We start from the raw sequence: 18,178 nt of genomic DNA on the forward strand, positions 1-18,178 counted from the left end.
ACAGGAGTGGCCATAGCATGCAGGCTGGCAGGGTGCTGCTTGCTTTGCTAGAGGCCTAGGGAGCTCCATCCAGTCCTGCAGAGGCCTCCAGATCCAGTAAGAGGCATGAAGAAGGTGGGCTCCCCAGAGAGAGGCACTGGACCCTGCCCCGACTTGGCTTATGGGGAGGGGGAGGGGAAGGGTGAAACCATAGCTGGTTACAAATTCTAAAAAACTAGAAACGTGATGTTTCATCACCTCGTTGCATTTGGCAGTTTAAGGTCTCTCCCCCAGCTCTGCCCACCACCAGCTGCACTCAGTTCTTGCATTTACTGCTCTTCATTGTCATGCCTAATACATAGTCTACAACTTTTTCTCCCAGAGGAGTTCACACAAAGGCAGAAGGAGATGGAAGAGAACGATGCCGAGCCCACGTCCCGCAGCCCTCGGCTCACACGCTCTATCCAGATTCCCACCTATTTCCCTCCACGCCCCCACCCGCCAATTATTTTGCAGAAATCCAAGATAGCACTTGGTTTTATCAATTAATATTTCGGGGTATCTCTCTAAAACCGATTCTTTTATAAATATAACTTCAATACGTTCACCGCAGCCAGGCGAGTGCTAAGGAGGAGGAGGTGACGGGTCCTTTCCCACTGTGTCCCAGTCAGAGGGAATGGGGATGTCTCACTGGGAAGGGACTGTCAGAGAACAACAGCCGAGTGAATTTTTCTTCTTGAATGCTGGGTAGTTTCGATTGCCCATGAATAAAAGTGTCACCTAGGCAGGTTCTGTGGATGACATTGAATTTCCTCGGGAGATAATCAGTGTGATGAGGATGAGGGAGAAAATGGGATAGGAAGAAGGATTGAATTTGGTTAATGAATAAGAGTCAAGACCTAGTCCTGCCCCTTTGGAGGTATGAAGGCAAAGGTGTGACTTTGCCCTCACACCAACTTGGGCTTAAAGCCTGCGGCTGCCAGTTACTAGCCATGTGACCTTGAACAAGATGCTTAACCTATCTGAGCCCACTCCCTCATCTCAAAAAAATTATAAAATGGGGAAAGTAAAGGCCCCCCTGAAGGTACAGATCCAGGAACACACGTGAAATGCTTCGTCATTGCTTAGCCAGAGAGACAGCTCAGCAGCCATCTGGTTCCTTCCCCACCCTGTCATTTTCCTTGGTGTCTACGTGCAGTCACACAGGCAGCTGAGGAGACCAGCCACTGAGTGGGGTCACTACGATAGAGATTCTCTGTCTTTGTCTTGGACCACCGGGTCATGTGGTCCAGATGGTTTTCACACTGGTGGGAACTCCAGTCTTTCTCTTGCACCCAAGAAAGCCTTCCAGAATGCAAGTGAGGCTAGAGGGAGGTTGTCTGGGACAGGACTGTTAGGGCGCAGCTGAGGGCAGCAGTGGTGGCTGGCAATGGAGAGGGCAGGGGAGACAGCAGGTCTGAGACACCGGGGTGACCAGAAAGCCCCACAAGCTCTGTGAAGGTGGGACCCATGCTTATGATCTGGCTCCAGGTCTTCACGGGTATGTGACCTGTGCAGTCACACAGGGTCCCTTGCTGAGAACGGCCCTAAAGTTGGTTTACAGCTCTCCTGTTGCCATCTTGAAAGTCTTAAAATTTTAAACAAGGAACTCCCGCGTGCACTTTGCACTGGGCTCTACAAATAGTACAGCCTGCCCTCCCTGGCACCAACCTTCCCGCTGTGTGGACTCCTGCAGTGTCTGTGAGCACCAGAGGGAAGGAGTCGAGAAAGCAGGTCCCTGCTGATCCAGCCTGGCGGACTCCCAGAACAGGTGTTTACTAGGAGACAGAAAAGTTGAGGGGCCACTGGTTCAAGTGGATCAACCATGGCATCTAGGATGGGTTGGGAAGGAAGCAAAGCCAGCAGGGGACAGGAAAGGAAAGAGTCTGGAGTCTGCAGGTCTTACAGGCACAGTTAGTTGAGGTGGGAACGTGATTGAGCCAGAAGGATAAGGCCCTGGGTCTTGAAGTTTTCCTGAGTGGAACAGGTACGTGGTAAGGCTGGACTGGGCCTTGGAAAGCAGAGTTAGTGGAAAATCAGGCAAGCTGCAGTGTTGATGGTGATGGGAAAGTGTGGGGATGATGGAGTCAGTGTGTCTGATCAAGTGGACCACAGTTCTTGATATTCAGAAATGTCGGCCGTAGGCAGCACTGGGGAGGTTGGTCAGTAAGGAAAAGGGTCCTGACACCAATCAGGGAATCCAGGGCAAGACGAGTGGGGGTGGGTGGGGGAAGGATGACTGAGCCCTGACAGGTTTCCAGCACCAGGATTAGAACACTGGTGGACAAAAAAAGAAGGCCAGTAACAAGAATGGGACCAGCAAAGCCAGGTGGGCTCTCTTGGAACATAGTGCAGAGGCTGGCTTTTCCTTCCCGCTGCTCCTCTCCTGGGCACCTAGTGTATTCACATCCTTCTCACACTTTCCTCTCCCTTCACAGCCTGGAGGCTCCTCAATGGAGACACTTTCTCTCCTTCACCTGTTCCCCCAAATGCAAAATAAGGTACGGGATACATACTAGCAGCTTAATAAATGTGGCTGGGCAGTAGCTGGCACTCAGCTCAGGGTGGCAGGGTGGCGAGCCCGCACGCTCTGCACCAGGCTGCCTGGGCGCCACCCTCCCTCTGCTAGCTCCGTCGGCAATCTTGGCCCAGTCACTCAGTCTCTGTGCCTGGGTTTCCTTAGTATAAGTTGGGAATTTTTATTTTATTTTTTAATCCTCTTATTATATACCTTTGAGTTAAGGTACATGAAGCGCTTAGAACAGTACTCGACAACTAGTAAATGTGCTGGACAAGCCACGCACTTGCTGTTATTATTATGAGAAACAAATAATAGTGTGTGTGTGTGTGTGTGTGTGTGTGTGTGTGTGTGTGTGTGTGTGTGTGTGTGTGTGTGGCGACTGTCAGGCGCCAGCGGACGTGATTCCTTCAGTGGGTAGCATCAGAGGTTTTAGACATCTCTGGAGCGGCATGCAAAGGGAAAGCCACTTCGTCACTCCCCAATTAACATTCCTAAAATATCCAGGAATATTTTTATTCCTAGAGGTGCAGGAGCCCAGAAATACGACGCACTCTTGAGGCAAGTTGCGCGTCTCCGTGGGAGAGGCAGGGAGTTGCTCCCGCTACCCACTCCCACGGGATCCGGCCCAGAGCCGCTGTGCGCGGGGCGGGTCTGCTCCTTATTAGCTCCAGCGCCGGCATTTCCGAGCGGCGGGCGCCACCTGGAGGCCACCTCAAGATCTCCAGGGATGCCACGAGTGTTTGGGAAGGCGGCGGGTTCTTTCATTCTATTTTACCCTGCGAACACCTGTTAAGCCACTGCTGTGGGTTAGGCTCTGGTGGCTGGGTAGGTATAAAGATAACGTCCCACATACCAAGATATTCATCGCGTGATGGAGAAGACAGGCCCTGAACAAATAATTCAATGAGCAACGCTAAGGACTGGGACAAGGATGGATACAAAGGAGAGAGTAACCAGCACAGTCATTCCCCAGGAAGTTTACTGGTGCCGCGCACTGTCTAAGGTGGGGCTGGCGGAGGGGGGCAAAACGGCGCTCCTGCTTGCAAGGAGCTCATAGAGGGGAGAAGAGCCAGGCAAACTTAGAGGTGAGGGATAAAGCTAAGAAGGAGCCAGCCCGGATCCGAGGTGTCCGGAGAGAGGTCAGGGTAATCTTCCAGGAAAACTCGTTAAGTGGAGTCTTGAAGAATGGTCAGGATTTCTCCAGGTTTGGGGGGAGGAGGGGGGCGCTGGGGTGGAGTGGGGAGAGTTGTCTTTTGTAAAAACTGGAAGCAAAAAGAAAGGATACGGGTTGGAGAGCTGCAGGTTTCTGTGTCTGAAACAGAATTGAGGGAGTGCCAGGACAGGGGGCTGGAAAAGACGATGGGGCAAGTTCGTGAAGAAGTTCGAACCCGATCCGGCCGGCAGCTGGGAGCATCAGAGGTTCTAAAGCAGGGACCAGCGCTGGAGAAAGCTCCCCAGAAACAAAAGAAGTGAGGACAGATGAGAATACTAACAGCTCCCACTTACGTGTGCCAGGGATGGGCCGAGCACTTGGCATCCACTGTTTGTTTCAATCCTCTAAATAGGCTTATGGTGTAACTACTTTTTAAAAAAATATTTCGATTTTACCAGTGGGAAACACAGGCAGCCTTCTAGTGCCAGCTGGATTCAAGCTAGACTCAAACTAGGATCCTCCAGGTGCCAGGTCTAAGCTCTTCTGCGGACTGAGCTGAGAAGAGCTTAATAGGGGTGGCGCTAGGATTCGGCCAGGGAGGGCGCTGGAGCCCCGACCCGCTGTGTGTTGAATGACAGACAGCTCGGACCTGCAAGATGGGGGACAGGAAAGAGCTGACGACGAGATTATACTGAAAAATTCAGTTCTGAGATAAATATGTAGACCTGAAAAAAATACCTTATCCCACATCCAGAACCGCATCAACCCACATGCATCTGAGCTCAGTTCTGCCTTCCCCCTGCTGGGAAGGACTGGGCCGCAGGTTCCCAAGGGCAGGCCTCAGCTGGATCTCATCCTTTGCCCACGCACTGGCCCCTTTCCCACTGCCCTCACAATTTTATCTTCCTGCGGAATAATTCCCCAAAACATACATGTGCACTCTAATTCTCTCATCTAAAAAAAAAAAAAGATAAAACAAAAAACACCTCCTGGACTCCAGTATCACCATTCTATTACATCGATACCCTTGAAACCAATTCATAACACTCAGAATGCACTTTCTCTGCTCTCTTTCTTGAGCCCACTTCAACTAGTGTCATTCCTACAACGTCTCCCAAATTGCTCTAAATTGTCCTTGGTGCCATCATGACTGCCTCCACATTGCAATCACCAGTCAATTGAGAATTCTCATCTTAGGTGACCTGTCAACAGCATGCAGCACAGTTGAGTCTCTTCACTCGGTGCCTCGAGACTGTCTCCACCCTTACGTACCTGCACCCACTTCCTAGCCATCTCACCTGGGCTCAGGCTGACAACTCCCAATTGTGCATATTTGCAGCCTGACTTTTCCCATGAAATTCAGATCCGTGTACCCAGCTGCTAACTCAACATTCGCACTTGAATGTCTAAGATGCATCTCAAGCTTAGCGTGTCCAAAAACAAGCTCCTGGCCCTCCCCCCACACACACACACACACAATTTCTCCTCCCACACTCTCTCCTGTCTTAAGAAATGAAAATCCCACTCTGCAGATTGCTCAGAACAAACCCTCTCGTCCTGTGATCTGTGTTTTTCAGGACTGATTTCATTATGCTGCAGTAGTTCCGAACCCTGAAACCTCGGGGGCTGAACGCACCAAATGTGTCTGTTGTTGTTCACACCCACCCCAGATGGGAGGAGCTCTACTCACCAAGTTCACTAGAGACGAGACTAAATACTTCCATGACCTTTTAGACCAAAGGAAGGGCATGTTTCAGGGTCCTGCACTCACAGTCAAATGCCACACACCTCTCTTCTGATCGCATCTGGTTACCTAAAGCAAGTCATATGGCCAAACCTAACCTAAAGGAGCATGGGAAATATAAACCTACTATGTGCCCAGAAAAAAGAAAACAACGAAATATTGTGAACACACGAATGACTACCACATCACCCTCAACCCCTCTCTTTCCCTCCCACTGCACACGGAATCCACCGGCACACCTTGTCTTGCTTTCCAAAACTACCCAGAGCCTGACCTCTGCTAGCACCTCCACAAAAGCCCCGACGTCATTCACCTGGGTGACTACCGTAGCTTCCTTACTGGACTTTCTGCTTCTGCCCCCTCAATTCATTCTTTACCAGCACCCGAGTGATTCTTTTAAACGTGTCACTCCTCAGACCCTCCAACGTTTCCTGTCTGAGTGCGCATAACGGCCGGCATGTTAGAGAGGTCACGAGGCTACATACCCCCGTCCTTACTTCTCCAACCCAACCTCCTGCCACCTTCTCCTTCCACCACCGCTGTCCAGCCTCGCGGACCCTGGGGGGTTCTGGGATACCAAGCTCAGCCTTACCCTTCGCACCTCTGTTCCTTTCCCCTGGAATGTTCTTACCAGGTAACCATGTGTCTCTTTTTCAGATCTCTGCTCAAATATCTCCTCTTCATAGAAACCTTCCCTGGCCACCTTTAAAATAACACACACACACACACACACACACACACACACACGCCAGCAGCAACAATCTCCACACCACCCCCTGTTGTATTTCTCTTCATAGAACTTGTCACTGCTTGCATATTATATATTCGGTTTAATTTGCTTACTATCTTTCTCCTCAACTAGAATATATGTTTTATGCAGGCAGGAATTTTGTTTGATCATTGCTGCATCTCCGGTGCCTGAAACGAAGTGTGTTAAACCTGAGAAACTGAGGCCCAGAGTCAGGCAGTGCAGAGCTTAAAGTAAACTGTAGGTCTCCAGACCTTCCAACCAGGGCTCTTCCCAATATACCGAGAAGCATCTCAGAAAAGACATATTAGGGTCCAAAACCTCTTGGAGAAATAAAGAGTTACCACTTACTCAAACCACAGCAGGGTACAGGAAATCGGGGGACACGTTGCGTTAAGCCCCTCCCAGTGGGCAGAGGTGTGGACAGTGGCTGGAGGAAGCCACTCGGAGCTCCACTCGGAGCGTGGACCAAGGCTTTTGTGTAGAGGAGCCACAAGGCAGACAGCCAGGAAGGCTGATTCAATTAGCAGTAATAGATACGTCCTTGGTGCCCAAGGCTCTACCAGACTCTTTATTATTCACATAATGAAAATAAAATGAGACTTGATAGAGCAGCTATTTATGGGGGAAAAGGGTATGCCCATTAAAAACACTTAGGGGCCACCGCTCCTCGAACTACTTCACCCCCAGCTCCTGCTCTGGTTCCAGCTCCAAGCCCCGCCTCATCTCTGGCCTCCTCCTCAGACCCAGAAGCAGCATCTAGACTTCCTGCCCCGGAAGAGCCTGATTTCAGTGCTGACCAGCTGCCTGGCCCCATGTTCTCCCCCAGCACGTGGTCTGTGTGGTCTGGCTGTACCTTGTCATTGTGTGTCGATCGTGGACAGCTACAGGGCACAGCCCGAGTGATCAGATACCGCTGGAGACTGTGGACACACAGCGAGAGAAATGGAAGTCATCGATCGCTTTGCACTGGACAGCTCCAGAAAGGCCACCTGAGCGTCAAAGCTACATCGGCACTTTGACGGGACCCCTGGGAAGACCAGGAATGATACCCAGGCCTCCGACAGAGAAGCGTATATGTCATAACACCAAATGCATCATACCCAGCCCGACTGTGAACCTGTTTCAGAACCACGTGGCTTATCCCAGATGGCCAGCTAGCATTTCTCCTCTGTCCCCCATTATTACTTTTTCTCTCTCTCTACCGTATAATTCCCATCAAACTGGAAACATGCCATAATCCTTCCTTCCTTGAAACGTAGTCCGTCAGTCCCATTCCCCTCTCACACCCCCATCTCATTTCTGTGCTGCTTCCTTGCAAAACTCCTCTAAGGACTCAGCCAGGCTCACCATCTCCGGTATGGTGCCCTGCCTTCCAGAATCCACCCCACCCTCCCACAGCTGCTCCGGTCCACGTCAGCAGTGGCCCCTCGGCCAAATGCAGCCCTGAAGCTCCTTTCTACCTCACCTTGCAGACTCTCAACTGGAGACACGTTGACATTCAGTCTGCAACATCTCTTTTCTCTTATTTACACTTATTTTAGGGTGCTCTCATCCAGTTCCACTATTTTAATACATTTATAAATTTAGGACTCCTTATTTTTCCTCTTTAGCCTTAGCACTGCCCTGAACTTCAGTCCCACATGTTCAACTACTGACTCAGCCTCTCTGTCTGGGTATCAGATTAGCAGCTCAGCCGTGACATGCCCAAAACAAAACTTGCATCCTTTCTTTCCTGACTCTCCACCTCTCCTTTCTCCCCTATCTTTCTTCCTCCTTCCTCTTTCTTTCTTTTTTCTATTATCTTTTCTCTTTTTTAAAACTTATAATGAAGAACGTCAAACACCCACAAAAGTAGATAGACAAGCTGGTGTCACGAATCCCTGTGTACCCAGCACACAGGTTCACCAGTTCCTAACTCACAGCCAGTCTCATTTCTCATCACCTCACCCCTGGGTTACTTTGAAGCCAGTTCCAGACACAGCTGTTGCATCATTTCATCTTTGTGTATTTCAGTGCATATCTTTAAACATGATCATCATACCATCATTGCACTCATAGAAAATAACAATTTCTTAATACTAGCCAGCTAATAATAGCCGGCGAGTGTTCAAATTTCCAATTGTCTCATATTTTTCGTAAGCGTGTTTGTTTAAATCAGGGTCCAAATGAGACCTATGTAGTGCGATTGTTTGATATATCTTTTAAGTCTCTTTTAATCTGTAGGTTCTTCATCCTTCTCTCTTTTTTCTCTACTTGTTGAAACAAGGCCATTTGTCCTATAAAGTTTTTCTCATCTTGGATTTTGTTGAGTGCACCCCGTGGCATAATTCAACATACCTCAACCTCCTCCGCATTACCTACGAACTGGCATTTGGATTCTAGAGATCACAGTGCGGCCTCCCTTCATAAAACACAGAATGTCTGCTTCTCTCTCGTCATATTTAGAGCAGTTTCAGCTCACTGCCTGGGCCCATTACCTCATTAAGACTACCAAATGATGACATTCAGATCTATCTTTCTTTTTTCATTCATAAGCTGGGATACTTCTGTAAAGAGAAATGCCCTCTCAGCTACTACTTGGTTAACTTAAGGTATAACTGTAGGAAAGGCAGGATAAATGCTTGATTCTTTCCCTCTATTAACCAGTTTTCGAAATAATGAGTTAGTTCCCTGCCATTCTCCAACAGAGAGCAAAGAAGAGACCAATTTCAATATCATCACAAACTCATGGATTTAAACATCTTTCATGATGTTTCAGTACATTGCAGTTTTATCCGTACATTGTCCCATCTTTCCTGAGAAGCTTAGTCCTTCTGAAAGGACCCAGCTGTCTTTGATAACAGCCTTGCTCTCTGGCGTATCGAGATGCTCAGGGGCCATCTGGTGCCTTTCCTGCCCCTGCTCTAGGAGCAGCAAACCTGACAAATGGTATTTCAAGGCCACAACCTGGGTGCTGGAGTGATTGTTCCTTCTGGGTCTGTTCAGAACAGACCTCTATTTTCTCCTGAAAGCCTGCCACTCTCCCAGCTTTCCCCGTCTCTCACTGGATGACAGCCCCACCCTTCAGTGACTTGGACCAAAAACATTGGTGTCAACTTGGATCTTCTCCTTCCTTCACACCCTCTGTCCATTCTATTAGCAAGTCTGTTAACTTTATCTTCAAAACGTATCCAGACTGACAGCTTCTCACCTCTGGCACTGCCACCTGCCTGGCCTATTACCTCTCACCTGGCTTGTTGCAACAGCGTCACAACTGGTTTTCTGTGTCAGCCCATTCTCTCTACATGGCAGCTAAAGCGCTCTTTTTAAAAGCATAACTCAGATATCAGCAAGACTTTTCTCAAAACCATTTCTGCTGATTGCTCATTTTATTTGGAGCAAATTCCAAAGACTCCCAGTGGCTGGTAAGGCCCTTCTCCATGATCTGGCTTCCGACTACCTCCTCGTCCTGTCTCTCCCCAGGGCCGATACAGGACATAATGGAGAGAAGGTCGGGCTCGGCCTGGTTAGGGTGGCCTCTGCCCAGTGACAGGAGACTTTGGGCCTCCGGCCTGTGCAGTGAGGGGCCTGGAGACCTGTCCGTTAGCCTTTGGTGGGAGTGGTGTTGATCCTTGACCTGACCTTACTGGTGAGGTGGTGTCGCCAGTGGGAAATATCATAGATCTCTCCCCTCTCCCACACTCTCTGATTAATTGTTCCTACCTAGTCTTCTACAAAACTATCCCTCATCTCATATACAGGTTTCGGCATTGAACCATAACAAGACAATTTATTGCAGAGAGCTGGAAGGGACAATAAAATATAAATACAAAAAAAAAAACCAGTGTGAGCAGGAGAAAACACTCCTTGGTTTCCATAGACTCAAGAAAGCCAGCAGGCCCAGCAGTCTCTGTGTTCTGCTCCAGGCCAAGCAGAGCTCAGCGAGGCCCCGGAAGTGCCCCATCAAGGGGCCAGAGGCTGTTCCGGCGCTCATGCCGTGGGAGTGCATAGCTTCGCCAAAAGCCTGCTCTCTGTTCCCACCAGAAAATTTGGGTGGCAAATTTGAATTAGTGGTTCACAATAAACCTGATTGTTGACTTACTAAATAATCGATTTACAGTAAACAACTGTGGCGTTTTATTTAGACTGCCCAGGGTGGGTCACTTGCCTTGGCAGACCTGGTGTCTCTTTGAGACGATCAGCTCCCTCTAGTGGTAGAGTCATACTTTTGAGGACTGCTAGGCAGGATGGGGACCTGCAAGGTGGGGACTCAGAGATCCCAGAGGTAACAGAGGAGTGGACTCGGGGTGAACAGTGCCCCGAACGCACGCCCGCCAAAGCCCTGTGCCCATTCTCCCTGCGCCTCACGACCCTCCCGCGACCTCCCTGCTCATCCAACCTCAGGAGCGTTCTTAGCAACTTCCCCCTCCACCTTGCCTTCCTCCTGTGAAATATTGCCTATAAGGGAAGAAACACATAATTTTAAACTGATCTGCTTTCTGGGGAGACTCTAAATAAAACTGAGTGGTAAGAAACAGGACCAGTTTATTTTTGTTACAACCATTTTCATTTCTGTATCTTCCCAATTTTCTATAGCAAACATGCAGTTTTTATAATGTCAAAATAAACTATATATTAAAGGCTCGAATGGAAGAAATACCCATTCAGTGTCTAAGGCTGAATCACTCTAAAGACAGTGTCCAGTCCTTAGGATGAATTAGAGACCTAAAGAGGAGTTGAGGGGCTGGGAGCGTGGTAGTACACATCATCAGGAAGAAAACGCTGGGATGGATCCTGCATGGCGAACAGTTCCCAGAAGTAGCCTTATGAGGGCGCTCTGAGGCGGGGCTGCAGACAGCACAAGGATGGATATTTGCCACCTGCGCTGCCAGGGCCATCTCCGGGGGCGCCATCTCCTGACATCTCCTGCAGATGGTTCTGGCATTTCCCACTGGTCTATTAAAAAGAACAATGTTTAAGAAAGCAGAGAGTACACGGCTGTCCTTCAGCCGGCCTGAAGTCCCCGCCCTGCCAAGGGTACTGACTCCTGTTTGTTTCAACTTTCCAATCGGAGCCATTCATGTCTGCTTTTCCTGGAAACGGGCTTGCAGCCTGGACAACAGACCACATGATGGAAATAAATGCATGTTTGTCATTAAATGGAAAAAGGGAAAGCCCACACCGTCTCCTGATAATGCAGTGAGGAAGCCCGCATCTCCCTCCCTCCACCCTCCGTGGTGGAGTCGTGCCCGCCATCCAGAGCCAGGTGTGTGAGGTTTCCTGAGACACTGGCTGGCACCCGAGCCCAGACTGTAGCCTGTGGTGCCAGGATTTTCAGGCAACCATGCCAGCAGCAGATGGGACTTACAAATAAATAGCTGAACACGGATGTGCAAGGTGCACTGAAGTTTTCATCCCCTCATTTTACGGAGCAGGTGGCAGGCCAGGAAGGGTGGGTGTGTCCCACCCAGGATCTACAGTGGCAAATGTCACCCTCTGTCCATGTCGATGCTCTTACTCACCCCAAGGCAGTGGGTGCCATGTGGTGCCACGTTCCAGAACATCTGAAAACAGAAACAACTGCTGTCCAAGAAGAAGAAAACAAAGGTCACCTGTGGGACTACAGATTTGTTACGCCACTATCAAGCACAGTATGCAGTTTCCTCGGAAAACTGAAAATGGAACCACGATATGACCAGCAATCCCACTTCTGGGATTTATCTGAAGAAATACAAAATAGTAACTTGAAAAGACATATGATGTATACCCATATGTTTATTGCAGCATTATTTACAGTGGCCAAGATATGGAAGCAACCTAAGTGTCCATTAATACACAAATGTATAAAAAAAGATGTGGTACCTGAATACAATGGAATATTGCTGGGCGATGTCTGAAGACTTTGTTACAGCTGGGGAAGAGATGCTACTGATGTGTGATGGGTGTGAGCCAGGGATACTGCTAACATCCTGCACCCACAGGACAGCCCTCACAGTAAAGGAGTACCCCGCCCCAAATGTTAACAGTGCCAAGGCTGAGAACCCCTTCAATAACCAACCAGACAATATAAGGAAATCGAGGCCCATGCACAGCAAGCATAAACTGCCTGGAGATCGACTTAGCAAAGAATTCACAAACCCTCTACAGAGAAAACTCTGAAACTGAGAAAAGGCAGACAAGATTATGTGAAAACACAGAGACAGTCCATGCTCTTGTGAACACTCGGAAGGTCAATTCCACCCCCAAAACTGATAAATTTATTGCAACTCTAATCAAAATTTAAGCTGTTATTTTTTTTTAGAGAGATTCTACAAACATCTACTACAACTTACATAAAGGAATAAAGGGCCATGACCAGCAGTCAAATTTGAAGAAGAAAAAAAGGAAGACTCACCCTGCTGGATGTAAGGCAACTAGCAGACCATGGTAGCAGGAACGGTCTGTTACTGTTTCCAGGTCAAACAAGAGAGGTCAACAGGGCCCAGAGAAGAACTCACAAACAGACCCTCTCAAACTCAACGCTGTGGTTCAAAAAAGCTGTCACGAATCAGTGGACAAGGGCAGACTAACTCTAATAACATGAAAAAAAACCTGGACCCCACCTGATATCACATAGAAAGATGGACTCCCTAAGGGTTTTACATTAGCCCTGTAAAGTACAAAGTAAAACTATAAATAAAATTAATAGAAGACAATGTTAGTGAAAAAGATCAAAAGTACAAATCATAAAGCAAAAGGGATTGATGAATTGGATTACTAAAAAAAAAAAGACATTCCTAGTCAACATAAGCTGTTGTGGACAAGATTAATAGATTGGGAGAAGATACATACAATATACAAATCCAGCAAGGAACTGATATCTAGAACAAGGGACTCTGGGAAGTCAGCAAGGAAAAAGAAAGAATTCATTGAAAAACCAGAAGGGGAAGAGGAACAGCCATGAGTGGCAAACTTACAAATAATAATGGAGAACCTCCCCATTCTGGCAAAGGAAATAGACTTCCAGAAAGTCCAGGAAGCTCAGAGAGTCCCAAAGAACTTGGACCCAAGAAGGAACACACCAAGGCACATCATTATTACATTAGCCAAGATTAAAATGAAGGAGAGAATCCTAGAAGCAGCAAGAGATAAGGGGACAGGCACCTACAAAGGACTTCCCATCAGACTGTCAGCTGATTTCTCAAAAGGGACCTTACAGGCAAGAAGGGGCTGGAAAGAAGTATTCCAAGTCATGAAATCCAAAGACCTACATCCAAGATTGATCTATCCAGCAAAGCTTTCATTTAGAATGGAAGGACAGATAAAGTGCTTCTCAGATAAGATCATATTCAAAGAGTTCATCATCACCAAGCCCTTATTATATGAAAAGTTAAAGGGACTTATCTAAGAAAAAGAAGACAAAAAAGATGAACAGTCAAAGGACAGCAAAGTCACAGTTATCAACAACTACACCTATAACAAAAGCAAATTAAGAGGACAGCTAGATCAGGAGCAGAACCATAGAAATGAAGATCACATGGAGAGTTAACTACAGAGGAGTGGGATAAGGAGAAGGGGGGAGAAGGTACAGAAAATAAGTAGCATAGATGGTAGGTAGAAAATAGATAGGGGGAGAGCAAGAATAGTATGGGAAATATGGAATCTAAAGAACTTGAGACACATGGTCATAAACTAAAGAGGGGAATGGTGGGAGAGGTATGTGCAGGGTGGAGGGAAATGAAGGGGGAAAAATAAAACAACTGTAATGGCATAATCAATAAAATATATTTTTTAAAAAGACTGAAAAAAACTAGCAAAGAATGTGAACAGGCAATTAACTGAAGAAAGCCTAAAAGGCTAAGAAATGTATAAAGAGATGTTCAAACTCATTGTTAATTAGAGAAATGCAAATTATAACAACCATACACAGAGAAAAAGGGGGGGGAAGGAAGAAGAAAAAACACACAACCTCACTTTACACCCAGGACATTAATAAAATTAGGAAGCTGGAAAATGCCAAGCATGGCCAGAGATCTGGTGGAGGATTGGGGGATTGGGGCAGCCTCTCGGGAGACTCATCTGGCAGGAGAGAGAAGGGTCAGGTTAAGCAAATGCCCAACCCCCAATCTAGCTCTCCCGCTCCTGGGCACATGCTTAGCAAGACTGCATCAAAGACAATTAAGGGGACATGTGCAAAGATGCTCTTGAGGCTATGTTTTCTTGAGGCACCTGTCCATCCAGGGGAGCATGCGCACAATGGGATGTTATGCAGTAACTACCAGCAATGGATTATATGTGCACACAGCAACGTCTGTGAATCTTTCAGAGCATGATGCTTAATGGAGGAAAAATAACAAGACTTTTAGCCCATAGCGTTTTGTAAATTAGAAAACAATATGTAGGCAAACAATATATGCCTCACAGAGACCCAAATAAATCACACATCAACACAGCAACGTGGTTTTACAGATTGGGAATGGAGAATGAGGACAAAAGGCAATAAAAAAGTAAAAAGGCAAGAAAAATCCTTGCAAAAGGTAGAAAATGCCTGAAATTGGGGAGTTGTATGAGTAATTTGGCCTTCTGCACCCCCAGCCCAAACTAAAGAAAACAAAGCAACAAGGAGACACCAAAAAGAGCCAAACGGGCTTGGCAGAAACTGAAAAGGCTATTTTCAAGCTGCAAGCAACTTGGGTCCAGGCTGTCCATTTGTTTGAAGGAAATGGGTCTGCCTTGTGGTGAGGGACCCCATGGAGGAGGTGAGCATTGGGCAGGGAGGTGGCAGCCCCAGGGAGACCCATGAGCACAGGTGGCCCAGAGGCTGTGAGGATCTCTAGTGCAGAAACCCAGTTTACGTTGTCCACTGAGAACACTCCCTCCGGGGTATCTTGTCCACCTTGTCCAGTAGTATAACCTGTGGGGCATTATGTGAAACCACGGGTTGGGTCTTTATGACTTCAATGAAGTTTCAAATATTAGCCCTAGAACACCTCTCTCTCTCTCTCTCTCTCTCTCTCTCATACCTACCTACTAGTCTTTTCCTCCACGTAATCAGCACCCCTCCCTACCCTCACTTAGGAAGAAGACAGTAGCTCAAACTGACTAATAAGCACAGGGTCCAGACCTCTGGCAGGTTAAAGATAACGTCTTGACCCAAGTTATGTTTCAGTACCTGAGCCCTAAGGTGGAACCAACCCCTGGCCACTTTCCCATGAGACCAGATAGAGATGCTTGCAAAAAGCATCAGAACTGTCCTCAAGACCTGAAGAAATGGTTCATTACCCTTACTTCACCTCCAGCCAACCAGCTCCCAGCACAGCCCAAACCCGTAACCCAGCGTGCTGTGATTTTGCCCCATATAATCTGTAACCTGTATGCCATAGGGTGTCCAGACTTTTGAGCATTCGCTTCCCATTTTCCTGGATGGTGCCATTCATAATAAAATAGCCAGTATTTCTCCGCTGCAATTCTCTGTGTCTAGTGTTGACTCTGCTGGTGCCAGGTGGATGAACTCTTCTGCTCTGTAACATCAGGGTCTGTGTCCACCAGGGAGCCCCAGTGAGAATGGCAGAGCAGCTCTTCCCCACGGCGCTGCAGTGGTGGCGGCAGTGACCTGGGCAGGTGCTACCAAAGCTGCCCCGAGCAGCCTTCGGCTGAGGCTGGCAGGCCAGGGGGAGCTGAGTGCTCCAGAGCCCACAGAGCCCCCAGTCCCAGAGGGGACATCTGAAGGGCAGCTGCTAAGGAATGGGGCTGAGGCCATTACCCCCAAGGCGGAGACCTTGTTCATGCCCACAGTCCATCAAAGCAGAGGAGACATTCAGGGAAACACATTATAGTTCATATGTCATATATTTTAATTTTTTAGTAAAACAGTATCATAGCCCTGGCTGGTGTAGCTCAGTGGATTGAGCATGGGCCTGCGAACCAAAGGGTTGACGGTTCGATTCCCAATCAGAGCACATTCCTGGGTAGTGGGCCAGTTCCCCAGTAGGGGCGCATGAGAGGCAATCACACATTGATGTTTCTCTCCCTCTCTTTCTCCTCCCCTTACCTCTCTCTAAAAATAAAATCTTTTTAAAAATACAGGATCATATTATACTGTTCGGTAAGATACTGTCAGCGTGAAGCAGCATGCTGTCAACATGTTCTTTCTATACTAAATATTACTGGTTTTCTAGGATGCTTGCCAATTACTTATTGCTCGGCCCCAGGCCCTTCCCTCCCCTGCTCTGTATCACAGGCACTACCTTTTCCAGGTCCCCTTCTCCAGCTGGCTTCCCACCAGGTTCAGCCAGTGGAGACCCTGTAGAAAACCAGAGGGTGGGGAAGCCAGAGTATTTCGAACCACCACCCCTCCTGCTCTGTGGTTCCAGCCCCTGCATCCCCTCCCCAACTTTGGACTTTGGTCCAGCTGGTGGGATAGCAGTGGCTTTTTTGATGTTGCCACTCTCTGGTTTGCCTATCTCATGTTTGACTTCTCAGCTTGCCCATCGCCTGTATAACCAAGCTCCTGTTCTGAAATGATTGAAATGACGAGGTGGACCCCGAAGCAGGGCGGGCAGACGCATTATGTAGAATGCCCCTTTTTTACTATTATAAGTCATACAGTGGCCACTATCCTTAAAATTAAATCTTCGTCCCCAATGATGTGTATTTCTTTTGCATAAATTTCCAGAAATTTATCCAAAACATGCTTTTGATGCATATTGTCTTTTTCCCTCTTAAATGGTTGTATCTATCTGGACTCTCCCCAATAGCATGAGCACGCTCCCACTATCTCTCCAAATTGGTGTTGGAAAAGCAAAGCCCAACTTTAACTTCTTTCACCACTAGTGAGGGCGACAGCGGTTCTGCTATCTCCAGCCTCCTGTGTATAGCCTGTCAGCTTTCCTCTCTGTTAGCGTCACTCACGCAGGGCACTGCCAACATCAGTGGGTATCGGTAGGGACCTGAGAGGAATTAATTTTCCAGGTTTGTGTTTTGCTCATTAAGGAGAGGGGAAAGGCAGGTGGGGAGAGCATGAAGCAAGTGCTTTTTATTTTTTTGCATTAGTCTTTTTATTTTTTTGCCTTTTTAAAAATTGATTATGCCATTACGTTTGTTCTATTTCCCCCCTCCATTCCCCTCCACCCTGCACACCCCTCCCCCACCATCCCCCCCCTTAGTTTATGACCACGTGTCTCAAGTTCTCTAGATTCTGTATTTCCCCCACTATTCTTGCCCTCCCCCTATCTATTTTCTACCTACTATCTATGCTGCTTACTTTCTGTACCTTCTCCCCCCTTATCCTCCTCCCACTCCCCTGTTGCTAATCCTCCACGTGATCTTTATTTCTATGGTTTGCTCCTATCTAGCTGTCCTCTTAATTTGCTTTTGTTTTAGGTGTGGTTGTTGATAACTGTGACTTTGCTGTCCTTTGTTCATCTTTTTTGTCTTCTTTTTCTTAGGTAAGTCCCTTCAACATTTCATATAATAAGGGCTTGGTGATGATGAACTCCTTCAATTTGGTCTTATCTGAGAAGCACTTTATCTGTCCTTCCATTCTAAATGAAAACTTTTCCGGATAGAGCAATCTTGGTTGTAGGTCTTTGGATTTCATGACTTGGAATACTTTCTTTCCAGCCCCTTCTTGCCTGTAAGGTCTCTTTTGAGAAATCTGCTGACAGTCTGATGGGAACTCCTTTGTAGGTGACTGTCCCCTTATCTCTTTCTGCTTCTAGGATTCTCTCCTTTTTAATCTTGACTATGTAATAATGATGTGCCTTGGTGTGTTCCTTCTTGGGTCCAAGTTCTTTGGGACTCTCTGAGCTTCCTGGATTTCCTGGAAATCTATTTCCTTTGCCAGAATGGGGAAGTTCTCCTTTAATATTTGTTCAAATAAGGTTTCCACTCGTGACTGTTCCTCTTCCCCTTCTGGTACCCTTATTGACAATACAGAGTCCTAAAACAACGAAATGCTCAGCTAAACTGGTAAGAGGGGCGAAGCCAGCAGCGGAGCGGGTTGGCCAAAAAGATCCCCGACCAGGGTGGTGT

Source organism: Artibeus jamaicensis, unplaced genomic scaffold (genome assembly GCF_021234435.1).
Source record: "Artibeus jamaicensis isolate MK-2021 breed Jamaican fruit bat unplaced genomic scaffold, CSHL_Jam_final contig_3174, whole genome shotgun sequence".
NCBI lineage: Eukaryota > Metazoa > Chordata > Mammalia > Chiroptera > Phyllostomidae > Artibeus > Artibeus jamaicensis.